The following is a 17,458-nucleotide window of genomic DNA, read 5'->3' as shown; positions in this document are numbered from 1 at the left end:
TATTATTTTTTAACATCTTTATTGGAGTATAATTCCTTTACAATGATGTGTTATTTTCTGCTTTATAACAAAGTGAGTCAGTTATACATAAGCATATGTTCCCATATTTCTTCCCTCTTGCATCTCCCTGCCTCCCACCCTCCCTATCCCACCCCTCTAGGTGGTCACAAAGCACCGAGCTGGTCTCCCTGTGCTATGCGGCTGAGGGAGGCTGCAATGTTAAAAGAATAAGATAAATTATACCCACAAACTCCCAATCTTTCCTGAAACGTTGCAATCTGGAACCCTATTGTAGGAAGCAGAAGATTCCAGGAGACATTCTACAAATGAAGGACTCTAAACCCTGTGGTTGGATAAGGAATTCTGGAAGGAAGGTATCCTCACCCGAGGAGAGCAGGTTCCTATACTTGTCTAACATCACATACCTGGACAGTTCCCACTGATCTTGGTCCAGGCATTGCCTGTCCTCTTGAGAGAAAACTATGGCCATATCCTGGAATGTCAGCAGTCCCTGAAATTAAAGGTACACATACCGTGTGGCCACGGGAAGAGTTCATAATGTGACCCAAGAAGAAAAGAGCAAGTTAAGAGAACTGGTTTTAATTTAGAAGAGTGTCTTCAATTACCCACTAATATATATATATATATATATATATATATATATATATATATATTTTTTTTTTTTTTTTACAAAATAAGTTTCTCTATCTTATTTCTAACTACAAGAAAAGAGTGTGGCATGTGATCCACAAAACCAGTATAGAGACTATACTTATCTGGAAAAGAAATGATAAAATGATGGTTTCAACACAGGCATATGCATTTTTGAGTGTTTTATTTATATCAAATTGGATAAAATGTGTCTATTTCTCAGACAGAAAAGACGTGTCGAGGTAGAAATGTACCTTTCAACTATTCATGGGTACACAAGTACACTGGGGAGATTGTAAAAGTTCAGATTGTGATTCAGTAGGTCCGGTGGGCCTGAGTTCTATTTTTTTAACAAGCTCACTTTTAACTAGTGATGCCACAGTCTCTGATTCATTAACGACAATTGTGAATAGCAGAGACATAATTAGAAAGGTAAAAATTCATATTTAATTTTGAACTTAAAGTGTTTTATGGATTTTACACCTTTAATAGGATAGTAAGCACAGCAGCAACAATCATTTGTGAATATTTACCATAGACCGTGTATCTTTCTAACTTTGTAGTGTAGGACTCCAGGAAAAATGCCTGGGCTGCGGTCACAGTGGGCGTGGCCCTCAGGCCGAGCCGCCCCTCCAGGACCCCCGACGGGGCCCTGCGCTTCTGGCGGCTCCCTCCCCCGGGGCCTCCGTCCCTCCCAGAAGGCCTCGGGGCAGAGCGGTCCCACCCACTGCGCCCAGAACGGAGCCCGCGTTTCCGCAGAGCTGGATCTCCCGGCTCGGGGTCTCTTCCCTCCGCCTTCACGGAACTGCCCCGGAGCCCGCGGCGAGGGCGGCCTTACTGACGCTGCCGGCTCTGGACGGGCCCCGGAGGCCGAAGCCGCGACAGTCGTGCGGACGGCGGGCCGGGTAAGTGGGCGCCGACCCTCCGCCTGGTACGGTGCCCGGGCGGCAGGGCAAGACCAGCTTCTGAGGGGCAGGGGTTCGCTGCCACCCGCCGCTGCTGTGCAGAAAGGGCGGCCCCCAGCGTCTGGTCCCGGGAACTTCGGTCCCTCCTCTCGCCCCTGCCCTCGGCCTGGCTCGCGGGGCCTGGGGGGCGTGGGGAGGGGGTCGGCCTGAGTGTCCTGAGGGGAAACGGGGCAAGGGAGGCGCAGGGTCCGGCTGCAGCGTCAGCGCGCCTCCCCCCGACTGCGGGGAAGGCGGCTAAAAACTCCTCCCGAGGCTCGCAAGCCCCTTATTCAGCGGAGTCCCTCTGCCCTCCTTCCTCCCTGAGCTAAAGTACCGGGGGAAGGGGACAGGGCAGGGCACTGGCGCAGGTAATGGGGACCATCAGCAGGTGATTGTTAACTAAGGAAAACCGGCTCTCCCAACGTGAGGAATGCAGCGCTTTTCTTTGTTTGCGGAGATGCCAGAGGCTGGGCTCCCTGAATTCCTTCCTTTCATATGCACCTCAGCGCTCTGGGGCCTGCATTCTGTATTTGCATATCCTGAGATCCTCAGGGCTCGCGGCTCACACTGGAGGGCTGCAAGGGCTGATGACTGTGATATCCTTTGTTTACTGAGATGGCAAGAAATATTCCATTTCTCACAGGCTTGAGGGGCACAGAGTGAAGAGGGTAGGAGAATCTCACTCGGCATGTACTTCGGTTTACATGTAGATAATATGTACACTTAACTGTGTTACTAGAGGTTCTCAAGTGTGATCAATTGTACTACTGCCCTCTATGGATTAACTTCATGAATATCATAAGATACATGCCTGTAGAATTGACTTAATCCATTTAAATAGGATAATGGTCTTTAAAGGAAACATAATAGAAATATGACAACAAATCCCTTACCACTAAAGGCTGGGTCTGGAGCAACCTAACTAAATGTTCCATTGTTAAAATATTGAAAGATGTATTCAATAGAAATATCAACAAAAATGACAAATAATGAGGGCAGCAGAATGTTGAAATGTTCTATCTTTATCATTAAAGTGGCAGAACATCATGTATTAGTAGGCGCTGGGGGCAGAAGATGCCTGATTTTATACCTTTGTCATATTTGTACAGTTGTTTCAACAAGTAACTTAAAGACCAAATGGAAAAAAAAGGAGGTTTGTGCCTGAGATCATGTTGATGTGAAACCAGGGATGGCCACCTTGTCCCAGGTGAGTTAAGTTTACCTGGCAGGTAGACCACAGAGCTCCTGAGAAGCAAGGGTTGGAATTTTTCTGCTGGGTGCCCCTTAGGTTCTGTGACTTGACTGATTGTGAGTCATGTTTCGGGAAAGACCTGATCACAGGAAAAGGGTGGGGAAGAGTGATTTGGGGAGCAGCTAACAACATGCATCACGGCTCATGGCTTGAATGAATTTTAAAGAAACAGGAAAACAAATGCTTCTTATGGAATCAGAGAATGTCCAGCCGGACAATCCCAGAAAATGAGGAACACCCATCCCATTTTCCAGATGAGAAAACAGAGGCCCAGCAAGGTGAAATCCCTCACCCAAGTTGCACCCGTCTCTCCTCCCCACTGCATGGTTCATGAAAGCACGACTTTTCCTGTCGTGATCACTGCTGAACCCCAAAAGGACCAGGCATCTAGCCGCTGCTCCAAAAATTTTGGTTGACTGTAGGAACAATGCTATTTCTTTCTTTCTCACTCTTATTCAGGATTGTGCCAAGAACTCCCCAGACTGCAATGTAATTCGATAAATGTAAATATTAATTGAGTTTTGTTGTGATGAGGACTTAGGCTTTGGAGGTAACAGACTTGGTTCAGATCTTGGTTCTGCCACTCAATAGCTGTTTGGCTTTGGGAACATTACTAAACCTCTCTGAGCTTATTTCCTCCTTTGTAAAGTGGGGATAAATGTATCTGAGCCAGCAGAGCACCTGCATGAGAGATGTGCACTAAATATTGGTCTTTCTCACTCTCCCACGCCATCTCTGTTCTTCCCAGAGAAGTTGTATAGAAGGATATAGTATTTTTTTAAATTAATTAATTAATTAATTAATTTTTGGCTGTGTTGGGTCTTCGTTGCTGTGCACGGGCTTTCTCCAGTTGCGGCGAGCGGGGGCTACTCTTTGTTGTGGTGCACGGGCTTCTCATTGCAGTGGCTTCTCTTGCTGCGCTTGTTGTGGAACACCGGCTCTAGGCACACGGGCTTCAGTAGTTGTGGCCTGCAGGTTCACTAGTTGTGGCGCATGGGCATAGCTGCTCCGCAGCATGTGAGATCTTCCCTGACCAGGGCTCGAACCCATGTCCCCTGCGTTGGCAGGCATATTCTTAACCACTGCGCCACCAGGGAAGTCCAATATAGTACTTTATAAAGAGGGGTTTTAATTGATTTCAAATAGTGTACATGTTTCTTGTAGAAAAGATTTTTCCACTATAGAAACATTAACATGCAATACCACTACAAATACAGTATTCTATGGGTTAGATATTATCAGTAAATTTTATAAGTAATTGGGCAAAGGCCAAAGCACTAGGTACTGGGGAGTAAGAAGTCTCAAGTCTGGGGTGCCCCCCACCCCAATTTCAAGAGCAGGGTGTGTTTTTCAAATCCATATTTCATCTGGTCTTTGTTTCTCATCCATCCTCTGTGTCTGCCTTTCTCAAAAGGCTCAGATCCTCCACTTTCACACCCTCCCGGCTGGCTGTGCCCCAGCTCCCGTCCTGGAACCTCTGCACGCATGGGTGTGCCTGCTCTCCCTGGGCCTCACCAGCTTTGCCAGGGAGCTGCTGTACCGTGCACTGGTAGCTGTACCCCAGGGTGCCTGGACCCTTCTGGTACATGAAGTGCACCCTCATCACCATGAGTGCACGCCCATCCCCTTACCTTATATCCTGCCTCTAAGCCAGGCTTGGGGGTGACTAGTGTGCATTCAGCTATGTGAGGTGCTGGGATCAAAGTGAAGTTCCCAACTTTTGAAGTTGCAGGCTTGAGGGGCACACAGTGATTTAAAGTCGGGTCACCTGACCTAAAGGGGGGGCTGATTGCTTTAAAGCCAGGGCAGCTGACTTAAACCCTGCGTCCCTCCGCTGCAGGACGAGACCAACTTTGGCGCTGCTCGGGTTTGCTCCAAGCCGGCACTGCTGTGCAGGAAGAGCTTCCAGTAGTGCCTTAGCGCGGGGGGACTTGGTCCGTTGTCTTGCCGCTGCCCTCAGAGCGGGACCACCTGCTCTTCTGGAGGAGAATCAGGGAGGGGGAAGTGCAGAGTCCCGGCTGGAGTTGCGGCACCCCTTGTCTGATGGCAGGGAAGGGGGGACGGGGCTGTGTGGTGTCCTGGGGCTGGACTCACCCGGTCGACTCAGCCTCTCAGCCTCCTAACCTCACCCCACACACCCCACAAGAATCTCCAATAATATGTAATTGTGCCTTAGGTTCTCGGTCTTCAAGCTCATACCCAGGCTCCCAGGTCCCTTGATTTAGCCAATTCCTCTGTGCTCTTTCTTCTATTAGATACAGTCCCAGAGGGAGGGGCTGGGGGATGGGACTGGAGGGACCCCGGCAGCACTGGCCTAGGCTGACTAAAGAGATCCAGGGCCTGCGCTATCACACATGTGCGAGGACCCTTAAGGTGCAATCGAGGGGGCCAGTTAGAGGCAGTCTTTGTTGCCTCAAGTGAGTATGGATCACCGTCGGGTGGGGAGCATGCTGACCCCTGAGAAGTACTGTTAGAAGGATGTGTTCCTCCCTCGGCTTCAAGGACGTGGGTGGGCTTCAGGGCTCCATTTCCCCTCCAGACCTCCAGGGCTGACTGCACCCCAGCGGTCTTGCAGACCTGGCTTCCTGTCCCAGAATTTGCCAGGCTCCAGGAAGAATCCAGTCTGAAGAGATGGTGCTTGAGCGCTCCAGCTTAAGAAGTGCTGTCCCTGGGGACCCAACAGTGGAGGGAGGAAGGGTGAAGGGAGTAGGGGGGTGGGGTTGGGAGGGGTGGCTGCCCTGGGAGACGTTGAGAGAGAAATATCGCCCCCCACACCCCCTGCCCCCTGCAACTGACTGACCCACTGATGCCACAGGATCTCAGGCCCTTTTAGTCAGAGATGCCTCGGTTTCTTTACTCCTGCGTTCAAAACTATGCAAAACCAACTCTTCATCCTCCTGCTGCCTGGCCAGGACTTGTAAAGCACTGTTCTTTTGGAGCACTCGTTCCCTAAACTGCAGTTTGGAGCTGTCCCAGCTATTTAAAGGTGTTCTCCTTAAACTGAGACTAAATCCTACTCTTTTGGAAAAACGCCCTGCACTTCCGAGGAGATCATGTTTTCTGCCCATTCCTTCCTTCTACTTCCCTTTTAAGAAGCCCTGTGCTCAAAGGGCTTGGTGACTTATTTTTTGCTTGATGTCAAAAAGAAACCTTCCCCATGCACCGCAAAAATCTTTCCTGGAGCATAGGTGTTTCAAAACCATGACTGTGTTTTGCAGTCAGTATACACTGGGTAGACTTCCTAGCAGTCCCTCCAAGAGCCAGAGGTGAGCGTAATCAACTTATCTGATTGGATGCCCTTCAAGTTTAGGAAGGTCCCATTCTTATGCCCCAGCAGATAAGACAGGGCCCTGGATGGCTGTGGCTGTGATTAGATAACTTCTGATGATTTTAAGTCACTGTAATAGGTCAGGAGTCTGAGCTCAGGGTTAGTCAAAGGTACTCACAGGGAGGAAGGTGGATAAACATTGGTGCGCAAAATAGGAGGGTTGGCAAGTACAGCCAGGACGACCGGGTTCACCGTGCGCACTATTAAAGGCCAGAATCTCCTCATTTATCTCTGGTGGGAAGTTCTGATGGTTTCTCAGGATCAAACTCAAATCATATTCAAACTAGGGGGCTTCCCAGAAGGTGCTGAAGCACCGGCAGAGCCCACCTGCGCTCCCACCTTGGCACTCCAGGATCAGAGTTGGGTTTGGAGATGGGGTTGCTGTAACTCCAAGGAGGTGAGCAGAGAGGAGGAGTTGATTACCGGTATCCTCTGACTCTCTGGCCCAAATTGCCTGGCTTCACGGGGGGGCAGAGTTTTGCTTTGAGCAACTTATGGTGCACTTCCAGACTGGTGGGGTTGCCCAGTGGCCCGACAGTCTGACAGGCTGGCTGCGGTGTGACCGCCCTTTGTTTCTTCAGAATCTGTTCATCAGGAGGTGCATGGTTGCGGAAGCCCATTCACCGCCCCCCCCTGAGGGTGATGGCACCTTCCCTGGCTGTACCCTATGATCACCAGGTACTTGAAATGAATGCAAGGTTTTTGACTTCAAGGAAGAGCTCACATAACCCCTTCTGCCTCATAATGTGTGGGATTTACTATAATGGAAGGACATTATAAAGAACAGGTAGAAAACTCACCTGTTGGTCTCCATGTAGGAGTTTATTTTGCATGAATCTCTCCTACATGAATAGATAGCAGAGGTTTATTTTTGTTCCCGTGTGTGTAGTTGTGGCAGAGGACATAGGTATGGTGGTTTGAAGCCCTCAAAGAAATATTCTCAGAATTCTCAAGACTTCTCTTGATTGGAACCGAAAGAGACCTGGAAAAGGAGGAAAAGCAAAGGAGGAGGGAGAACGAATGGCTGTTTCTCAGTAAATTCACCTTCCTGGTTGATTTTTCTGTCTTCTCATTTCTTTTAACTTCTATGTATGTCTAATGGAATGATGTAGAAAGGCTGATTTTTATGCTTTAAAAGATTTTACATCACAAAGAAACTAGAAGTGGCTAACAGAACTTATTCACATCAATGTTACATAGAGACTTTGATATTAAATTTGTATACTAAAATGGGTTAATCCAAATTTTCTCTTTCTTTTTGAGTGAACATTTGTAACATATTTTTGTAGATAATAATTTATCCTAGATATACAAAATTGTGAGAATGGGTACCATTTTTCACCACTTAAATGATTTCTTTTAAATGAACAGATCGTACACTTTAAAGGCCAATGTTGTCTTACATGTTGTTTTTTAATTCCTTGATTTCCGAAACTTGTGTTTATTTAATTGATTTCTATCTAATAATCTGTCTCCCCTTTATTGTTTCTTACTTTATATTTTATTGATCTATAGTAAATTTACATTATTATATTAGTTTCAGAGGTACAACATGGTGACTCATAAATGTTTAGGTTCTTCTCCATTTATACTTATTATAAAAGAGTGGCTCTATTCCCCAGGCTATGCAGAACGTCACTGTAGGTTACTGATTTTACACATAGTGGATTCTTCCTCAGAACCTCCTACCACTATTTTGCTGCTCTGCCCTGTCTCTCCCTGCTGGTAACCACTAGTCTGTTCTTTAATCTGTGAGTCTGTTTCATTGTTGTTGTTGTTTTATTCAGTGTTTTAGACGCCACGTGTAAGTGATAACCTACCAGCCTTGTTTTCTCTGCGGCTTATTTTACTAAGCGTAATACCCTCCAAGTCCATCCATGTTCTTGCAAATAGCAAAATTCCATTTTTTGCTGAAGTCATCATAAATATCATTTTTTATCCCCTAACCTACTGATGAACACTTAGTTTGACTCTATATCTTGGCTATGGCAAATAACACTGTTATGAACGTTGGTGTGCAGTTATTTTTTTTTTTAAATAGTGTTTTTGTTTTCTTCTGATATACCCAAGAGGGAAATTGCTGGATATTATGGTAGTTCTATTTTTAGTTTTTTGTGGAACCTCCATTCTTCTTTCCACTGTAGCTGCACTACTTCACATTGACATCAAGAGTTTACAAGAGTTTCCCTTTCTCCACATCCTCACTAACCTTTGTTATTTGTGACCTTTTCGATGACAGCCATTCTGACAAGACTGAGGTGATATATCTCATTTTATTGCCGATTAGCTATGTTTAGCATCTTTGTGCATTCTGGCTGTCTATCTGTATTTTTTCCTTGGAAAAATGTCTATTTAGGTCTTCTCATTTTTTAAAAAAATATTTTGGGTGCAGTTCTGATATTGAGTTGTATGTGCTGTTTCTGTAGTTTAGATATGAACCCTTGCTTGGTCATCTTTTTGGTGTTAACCTCTTATCATGTGCAAATGTTGTCTCTCCTTCAGCAGGTTGTCTTTTCATTTTGTCTTTGGTTTCCTTTGCTGTGCAAAATCTTTTAAGTTTAGTGAAGTCCCATTTGTTTATTTTTGCTTTTGTTTCATTTGCCTTAGTAGACTGAACGCAAAACTGTTGCTATCATTTATGTTGAAGAATGTTCTGTATTTTCCTCTCGGGGTTTTATGGTCCTACATTTAGGTCTTTATTCAGTTTTGCGTTAATTTTATATACGGTGTGCTAAAATACTCTAATTTTATTCTTTTCCATGTAGCTGACCAGTTTTCCTAGTACCACTTATTGAAGAGACAGCTCTTTCTCCATATTGCCTGCTTTGTCATAAATCAATTAAATATACACGTGTGGGCTTATTTCTGGGATCTCTATTCTATTCCAGTGATCTTTGTGTCTGTTTTTGCTCTGGTCCGATGCTCTTTGATTACTGTCGCTTTGCAGTATAATCTGAAGTAAAGGTGCCTGATGCCTCCAGCTCTGTTCTTTCTCAAGATTGTTTGGCTATTTGGGGTCTTTGTGTTTCTATACAAATTTTAAAATTACTTTTTCAAGTTCTATGAAAATGCTTTGGTATTCTGATAGGGATTGCATTAAATCTGTAGATTGTCTTTGGCAGTATGGTTATTTTAACAGTATTAATTCTTCCAGTCCATGCACCTGCTATATTTTCTCATCTTTTTCTGTTGCCTTCAACTTCTTTCACCAATGGCTGATACATTTCTGAGTACATGTCTTTTACCTGCTTAGGTGTGTTTGTTCTTAGGTATCTTATTATTTTTAGTGTGATTGCATATGGTATTGTTTTCTTAATTTTTTTCTTTCTGACAGCTTTGAGTTTTGTTTTTTTCTTCTTTTTCTAATTCCTTCAGGTGTAATGTTAGGTTGTTTATTTGATATTTTTCTTGTTTCCTAAGAAGAAGCTTGTATCACTATAACTTCCCCCTGTGAACTGCGTTGGCTGTGTCCCATAGATTTTGGATCACTGTGTGTTCATTTTCATTTCTCTTGGGTATTTTTAGAATCCCTCTTTAATTTCTTCACTTTTCCTTTCTTCCCCTTTTATTCATCTGTGATGTGAGGACTATCTTTAATATTATGTTTGGATTTCTTTCAGGTGTGTGTGTGTGTGTGTGTGTGTGTGTGTGATTATTTAAGTTGCTGAGCTCTTAATTTTACATGGACACTAACAACCCTGCATTGTTACCCTGCTCCCCCACAGTTACTGAATTTGACCTTATATTTTACATCTACTTGTTTTGTGTGTCCCTTAACTTCTTATTGTGAATATAGATGATTTTATTACTGTTTTCTTTCATCCTTCCTATTAGCTGTGTACATGGTTGATTTACTGCCTTTGTTGAATATTTGCCTTATCCAATGAGGTTTTTCCGTTAGTAAGTTTCCTTTTCTAATTTTTATGTTTCAGTCATGGCCTTTTCTTTTTCACTGAGAAAAGCCCCTTTAAGATTTCTCATAAAGCTGGTTTGGCGATACTGTGCTCTTTTAGTTTTGCTTCTCTGTAAAACTTTAGATCTCACCATCAAATCTGAAGGAGAGCCTTGCTGGGTAGAGTATTTTTAGTTATAGGCTTTTCCCTTTCATGACTTTAAATATACCATGCCACTCCCTTCTGGCATGCAGAGGTTATCCTGAAAAGTCAGCTGATAACTTAATGCAAGTTCGCACGTTTGTAACTTGTTGCTTTTCCTTTGCTCCTTTTAATAGTGTCTTTTTATCTTTATTTTTTTGCCATTTTAATTACAATGAGTCTTGGTGTGGTCCTCTTTGGGTTGATCCTGTTTTGGCCTTACTGTGTTTACTGGACTTGGATGTCTGTTTTCTTTCCCAGGTTATGGAAGTTTTCAGCTCTTATGTCTTCAGGTATGCTCTACACTGCTTTCTCTTTCCTTTTTGCTTCTGGGACCAGTATAATGCAAATATTAGTACACTTGATGTTTCACATGTCTGTTCAACTTTCTTCATTTCATTTTAATCTATTGTTTTACAGTTCATCTTCAGTGATTGCCAGTACTCTGTCCTTCAGTTTTCCGATTCATTCCTCTGTGTCATTTAGTCTACAGTAGTTTCCTTTTAGTGTATTTTTCATTTCAGTTATTGTATTCCTCATCTCTGTTTTGTTGTTCTTTAGTGCTCTAACTCTTTTTAAAAAAATTCTACCTTCTTGCTCTGGTCGTCCATTCTTCTCCTGAGTTCTTTGATCATCTTTATAGTCATTACCTTGAACTATTTTTTGAGGAGATTGGCTACCTCCACTTCACTTAGATCTTCTTCTGAGTTCTTATCTTGTTCCTTCATTTGGATCGTGTTTCAGTGTCACCTCATTTTTCTTAACTTGCTGTTTTTATTGCTATGTATGTAGTAGGTTCGTTACATTTCCTGACCTTCTAGGAGTGGCCTTTTGTAGGAGAGGTCCTATGTGTCCCAGAAGCCCACTGTCCCCTGGTCACTAGAACTATATGTTCTAGGTGTACCCCCTATGTTGGCTACTTGGGCTCTTCTATTGTGGTGGGCTGACTACTGTGGGTGGTCTGGTAGGCTTGGCTGCCCCCAGACTGCTTGTTTGACAGACTCTGCCTTGTATGGAGGCTGTCTGTGCTGCTTGGTGAGGCTAAATCATAAGGCAGTTGGCTGCACAACTCTGTGGGACACCAAATCTAGTGCTGGTTCACTTATGGGTAGAATTGCAGTCCAGGTGATATCAGGGCTAGTGCCCAGTCACTGGGGTGATGCTGGCTACTGGGAGGAAGACACAGGTCCTGAGTTCTGGCTGCAGGGCCCAGGAGTCTCAGAGTTGGTGTTGGATCACTGTTCCTGACACAGCTATCTGCAGGGTCTGGGGTATCCCTAATCTTGTGCTGTCATTCTGATGGGCAGGGTCAAGACCCAAGTGAGTCCATGGCTGCTTCTGGCCTGCAAGTGAGTGTTCTGGTCACACAGGCTGCTGGGCTGTGGTATTCCTGGAGCTGGTGTGTGCCTGTTGGTGTATGAGGCTGATCCCACTGCTAGAGCAGATTTGCTGTTGGGTAGGTCCAAGCTCCATCCAGTCCCTGTGCAGTAATCACCTGCCGACGGTGAGACTGATTCCAAGGCCAGAGCAGGCTCACTTGTCAGAGGGGCCAAGGACTCTGGGGCTGGTGCCTCTCCACTTAGGTGTGGAGGCTGGTCCTGGGGCTTTTGGTTGCTGGGCCCATGTCCAGCGGCAGCTGTGCATTGAGAGAGTCTGAAAGCAGCCTGTTTGCTGGTGGATGGGGCTATGCCCCTGCTCAGTTAGTTGCTTGGCCTGCAGCATCCTAGTACTTGTGTCTATAGTCTGGTGGAAATGGGTAGGGCTAGACCCTGAGGCTAAGAAGATAGAGGGAGGACTCTGAAATTATGCTTGCTGGTACCAGTGGCCACGAGGTAGAAGGAGCTCCCCCAAGTGGCTGCTGCCAGTGTCTATGTCCCTGAGGCTGTGCTGTAGTTGCCTCTGGACTCTCTGGGAGACTCTCCAAGATCAGGAGGTAGGTGTGACCCAGGATCCGTTCAAATGACTGCTTCTCTTCTGATTCTCAGGTCATGTGGGATTTTGTGAGCTTTTTTTTTTTTTTTTTTTTTTTTTTGCAGTATGCGGGCCTCTCACTGCTGTGGCCTCTCCCGTTGTGGAGCACAGGCTCCGGACATGCAGGCTCAGCGGCCATGGGTCACGGGCCCAGCCGCCCCGCGGCATGTGGGATCCTCCCGGAACGGGGCACGAACCCATGTCCCCTGCATCAGCAGGTGGACTCTCAACCACTGAGCCACCAGGGAAACCCTGTGAGCATCTTTTAAGTGTGGAATCTCTATTTCCCACAACCCTCTGGCTCTCTGGAAAATAAGCACCACTGGTCTTCAAAGCCCAACTTTCTAGGAACGCTTCTTTCCAGCACAGGGTCCCTGGGCTTGGGAGCCTGATGTTGGGTTCATACCCCTTGCCACCTGGGTGCACCTCAGAAATTGTAATTATTCTCCCATCTGTGGGCCACCCACCTGGGGGGATGGGTCTTGACTCTGCTGAGATTTTGCCCTTCCTTCCTGTCTTGCCGAGGTGCCTTCCTTATATCTTTAGCTCTAAAACATCTTTTATGGTAGGTCCCGGCCTTTTTCATCAATTGCTGTTCTGTAAACAGTTGTGACTTTGGTGTGCCCATGAGAGGCATCAAGCTCTGGGTCTTTGAATGCTACCATCTTAGACAATCTCTCCACTTCATTCTTAAATCATATGATTTAATTTTTCTTAGTATCTTATTTGACTAGCGACAGTTTAAAATTTATTATCACTCATGTCTACTTCTCCTGTTTTAAAAAAAATTGAATAGTGCATTCATTCATTTTGAAATGAAGGTAGTGACCTGTGAATTTCCATACCTCAAAAATCAAGGGTAGAACAAAAGCATTTTCTACCGGTTTTACCCTCAAACTCTGCAACCCACACCAGACTGGGGATTAACCTCTTGCACCCATGCTCACCTTCTTTTTTTGGACCGTTAACCATCGCTGCATCTGTATGTGTGTTGACAAAGTGAACTCTAGTCTTTCCAGGTTTTGTGTTTTGTTTTTTGGATTAGGGAACAGTCCTACTATGAATGTACATTTACTGGTCTGCTGAAGTTCATGTTAAACCTGTCAAGCACATTACCAGAATTGGAATTGCTTGTATATACACTTTGATAAATTTTAGAGACAAGGGTAGAACAGAAGTAAATTGTATTTCAAATCCCACAATATTCTCACACCATGAAAACCCTTCCCTTTTTAATATATTTGTGTGTAGTTTATCTTTTTGCCCATACTGTATTTCCCAGAGATGGGTAAGTGTTACGTTTCTTGCTAGCACATTTACGGTATTGTTCAAAGTCAGGCGTTTAGTGATTTAACATGATCATATTTCCATGAACTTGCAAGTACAAGATCTTCTCTCACACTGTCTTTTACTCCCTGCTTTTTTATATTGCCCTCCTAATTCTCAGTCCTGGTCTTTCTTTATGTTCTTCATCAACCTGGATAGGTTATACTATTTTTTCCCTTATTCAAGACCAATAGAATAGAACAGAACACCCAGAAATAAACCCTGATATATGGCCAAATGGGTTTTGACAAGTTGCCAAGTCTTTTCAAAGTAGAAAGGATAGTATTTTCAACAAATGATGCTGAGAAGTCTTGTTGTCAACATGCAAAAGAAGGAAGATGGACCCTTACCTAACATCATATGCAAAAATTAATGAAAACATATCAAAAAACTAAATATAAGACCTAATAAAATAAAAAGTCTTAGAAGAAGACACAGGAGAAGAGCTTCATGACATTGTATTTGGCAGTGATTTCCTCAATATGAAACGAAGGAACAACAAAGGTACAGCTAACAAAAAAATAAACAATTTGCAGTACATATTTAAAAAAATGTGTATCAAAGGAATGTAAACAGAATAAAATGGCAACCCACAAGATGGGAGAAAATATTTGAAAGCCATCTATCTGACAAGAGATTTCTATTCAGAATATACAGAGAACTCCTACAACTCAACAAGAAGCAAACACCCTGATTCAAAAATGGATAAAAGACTTGAATAGATGGTTCTTCAAAAAGATGTACAAATGACTAAGCACTTGAATAGATGCTCCATATCATTAAATGCATGTTTATATATTTGTGTGCATGCATACACACACAAGCACACACACACATACACAAGCAGAAAACAAGTATTGGTGAGGATGTGAGGGAGTTGGAAGCTTTGTGCTCTGTCAGTGGGAATGTAGAATGATACAGCTGCTTTGCAAAAGAGTATGGCAATTTTTCAGATATTGAAAAATAGAATTACTACATGATCCAGGAAATTTTTACTATGAGGTATACCCAAAGGAATTGAAATCGGGGTCTTAAAGTAATATTTGTACTCCAGTGTATAGAGCAGTAATAATCACAGTAGCTAAAATATGAAAGCAACCTAAATGTTCATCAACTAGTTCCTGGATAAGCAAAGTGTGGTATACCCATATAACACAATATTATTCAGTGTTAAGAAGGAAAACATCTAGGAATATGCTACAACATGGATGAATCCTGAGGAAATTTAGCTACCAAATATGCCATTTTTGTGACTTTTAGTGAGTCATAACAATGCAACTACTTATTTCAATTATATGGGGTACTTAGTGTAGTCAAAACCATAGAAATTGGGAGGGTAATGATGCTTTTCAGGTGGTTATGGAACAAAAAGGAAAGTTATGTTTAAAGGATATAGAGTTACAGTTTTAAAACGTAGAAAAGAATTAGAAAGATAAATGGCGATGTTGATTGCCCAATAATATGAATGTATTTAAGATCACTGAACGGTGCACTTTATAATAATTAACATGTTATACTTTATGTTATTTGATGTTACTAACATACAAAATTGGGAAAGAATGTAATATCAGGAAAGGGAGTGGCCCTGGGATACAGCAGAGAGTAATCAGAAGGGTGAGACACTGCATATGTTGAAGAAGAAGAGCTGAGAGTCTTCATTGGACAGAAGAGACTTTATACAAAAGAAAAAAATTACTCTGAGGGTGTATTAAATAGATATCTGTGGGTGTACTGCTATCTCCCATGGGTTATCTTTAAGAGTCTTTAATAAAGTCCATAAGGCTTGCTTAAAACTGGCTTTTTTAAAAACTGGATTCCCTAGGAGATAATTAGAAGGTGGTACTTAAGTCTATGTCTAGGTTGACAGATTTTGCAGGGAAGACGAACCTGAGGACAGTGGAGGTCCTGAGAGTGTAAGTACATGGAAATTGGAAAAAATAATAATAAAGGGAATTAGGAAAACTTTTGACTTCGAAGGTCATGTATTACTGAGTCATACCTGAGGTTTCTAAGGAGTTATATACACAGTTGCTATTTGGATTGCTTGTTGATGAAGATCAGTGGAAAAACTAGAGTCGTTTCCAAGTGTAGGTAAGATATAATGAGATGATGGAGGTGGGAAGTAGGGAGGCCCAGAGAAAAGTGGGAAGGTCATACTGGGCCAAGATGGTGGTAATATCCAGCAGAACGGATGGTAGGGCAGACTGTGGTTTCATCTTTTTTATTTTGGCTCCCCACCTCATTCTTAATAATTCTTTGGGAATATTTCATTGCTCTGTGATGCAGGTACAGAATTCGAGTGAGGAGACTACACCCTCAGCGTCCAGCTGTCTGAGTCCTCAGTGTGCTTCAAATGATGGAGAACTATTGCTTCTTTATGAGAAGAGTTAGTACCTCGTAGCTAAGCTTTAGCTGGAGCTTATGCAGGATTGATTCCAATTTATATATACTGTTGGCATGGAGGTTCCTCCTCCTCTTTTCTTGACCATTATGAAATGAATCTATATTTCTCAATATTTGTGTATATCAGATAAATACATTAAGTAAAGGAATCTTATATATTGCTCCCTGCATAGTTTGCTCTTTCTTGTTTCTCTTTTACCTTTACTAAATTAGCACAGTGAGAGACCGTGCAATGTTCTAATCAGGAGAGATTAGAACATCAAATTTCTAGAGAGGTTGGTTGGACAGAGCAGGGGTCCCAGTGAGAATCAAAGCTTCTGTTTCTACTTGGAAGTGTACCTGTATAGAGTAGAGGGCTCCAGGAAATATCCCAGAATATTGCAGTGTCCCTGCGGGAGATCATTAAGAGAGGCAGGATCTGGTCCCAGATCAGTGTACTATGACATGTTTGTCAGTCATCTGGTGTGAGATTCTCAGAGCCAATCCCATATGGTAAGGCTGAGTGCAGAGTATGAAGAACCTGTGAAAGCCTTTGATTGAATGTTAAAGATGAAGCTCTGATTTTGGGGAGAATTTTCTTACCTGACTGAATGTCACCCTTCTGTGGGGATGAGATTCTGTGCTTTTCTTCTCTTGATGACCACTGACTGAAAGTCATTAGAGGATCATGTCTAGACAGCATTCTTTATTTAATTTCTTAAAGAAGAAAACATAGAAAACATTTTTATCCACTTTCAAATTGAGGGTCAAGGGGAATGACATCAGTGAAAATGTCAGAGTAGGGAGCTCTAGCTTGTGTCCATCACCAGAAACACTGACATATGTGGTAAAACCTGTCAGAATGATCTTATCAACACATGTAAGTTTTCTTTTCTTTTCACCCTGTAGATTTATCTTTCACTGAAACTTAACTTACTACAAGATGTGGAGAATAAACAGGGAAGTAGAAACTGCATTTCCTGATGAGAGAATCACTAAGTCACATTAGTTGTTCTGAGCTATGTCTTACTCACCGTGACTGTAATTAAAACAAACAAACAAACAAAACACTTTTTTTTGGTAAGTCAGTTCTGACATTTCCTCGTTAAAGACAAGGTAACAGATACAGATTTAGATCTACCAGAATTGAGCAAAATGTTGATTGTACCTGTGCTGCATATATGAGCATGACCTGCTACAAATCTTCATTATACTTATTGCCACAACTGACAAATTCAGTTTGGCCCCTCCTGATATGTTGCATGTAAGGAATGCATAGGACACTAACCCCAGCTGGTCACAGGTAAACTCTGCCACGTGGATTACTGCATGTTTTCCTGCTGGAAGACCACACATTCTCGAGTATCATGACTGCAGAGTATGTGGGCTCTTCTTTTTTCTGGATAAAGGTTAGATAATCACCCAATTTTATGAGAAATATATAAATTGTATTTGCATATTCTTCAGGTTTTTATTTATCCATTCTCTTTCAAGTCCTAAGTGCAAATAT

General features: G+C 43.1%; 1 long non-coding RNA gene across 1 annotated transcript; it reads left to right on the top strand.

Moving 5' to 3' along the window:
- The first annotated feature begins 1,515 nt into the window (after positions 1 to 1,515).
- Positions 1,516 to 16,061, top strand: LOC309815432. Its single transcript, XR_014295878.1, has 3 exons — positions 1,516 to 1,556; positions 2,705 to 2,802; positions 15,853 to 16,061. It is a non-coding gene; the product is annotated as an uncharacterized lncRNA (long non-coding RNA).
- Positions 16,062 to 17,458: the final 1,397 nt, after the last annotated feature.

Source organism: Mesoplodon mirus, assembly GCF_964341445.2.
Source record: "Mesoplodon mirus genome assembly, chromosome: 2".
In the NCBI taxonomy this organism is placed as follows: domain Eukaryota; kingdom Metazoa; phylum Chordata; class Mammalia; order Artiodactyla; family Ziphiidae; genus Mesoplodon; species Mesoplodon mirus.
This window is presented reverse-complemented; position numbering and strand designations above follow the sequence as displayed.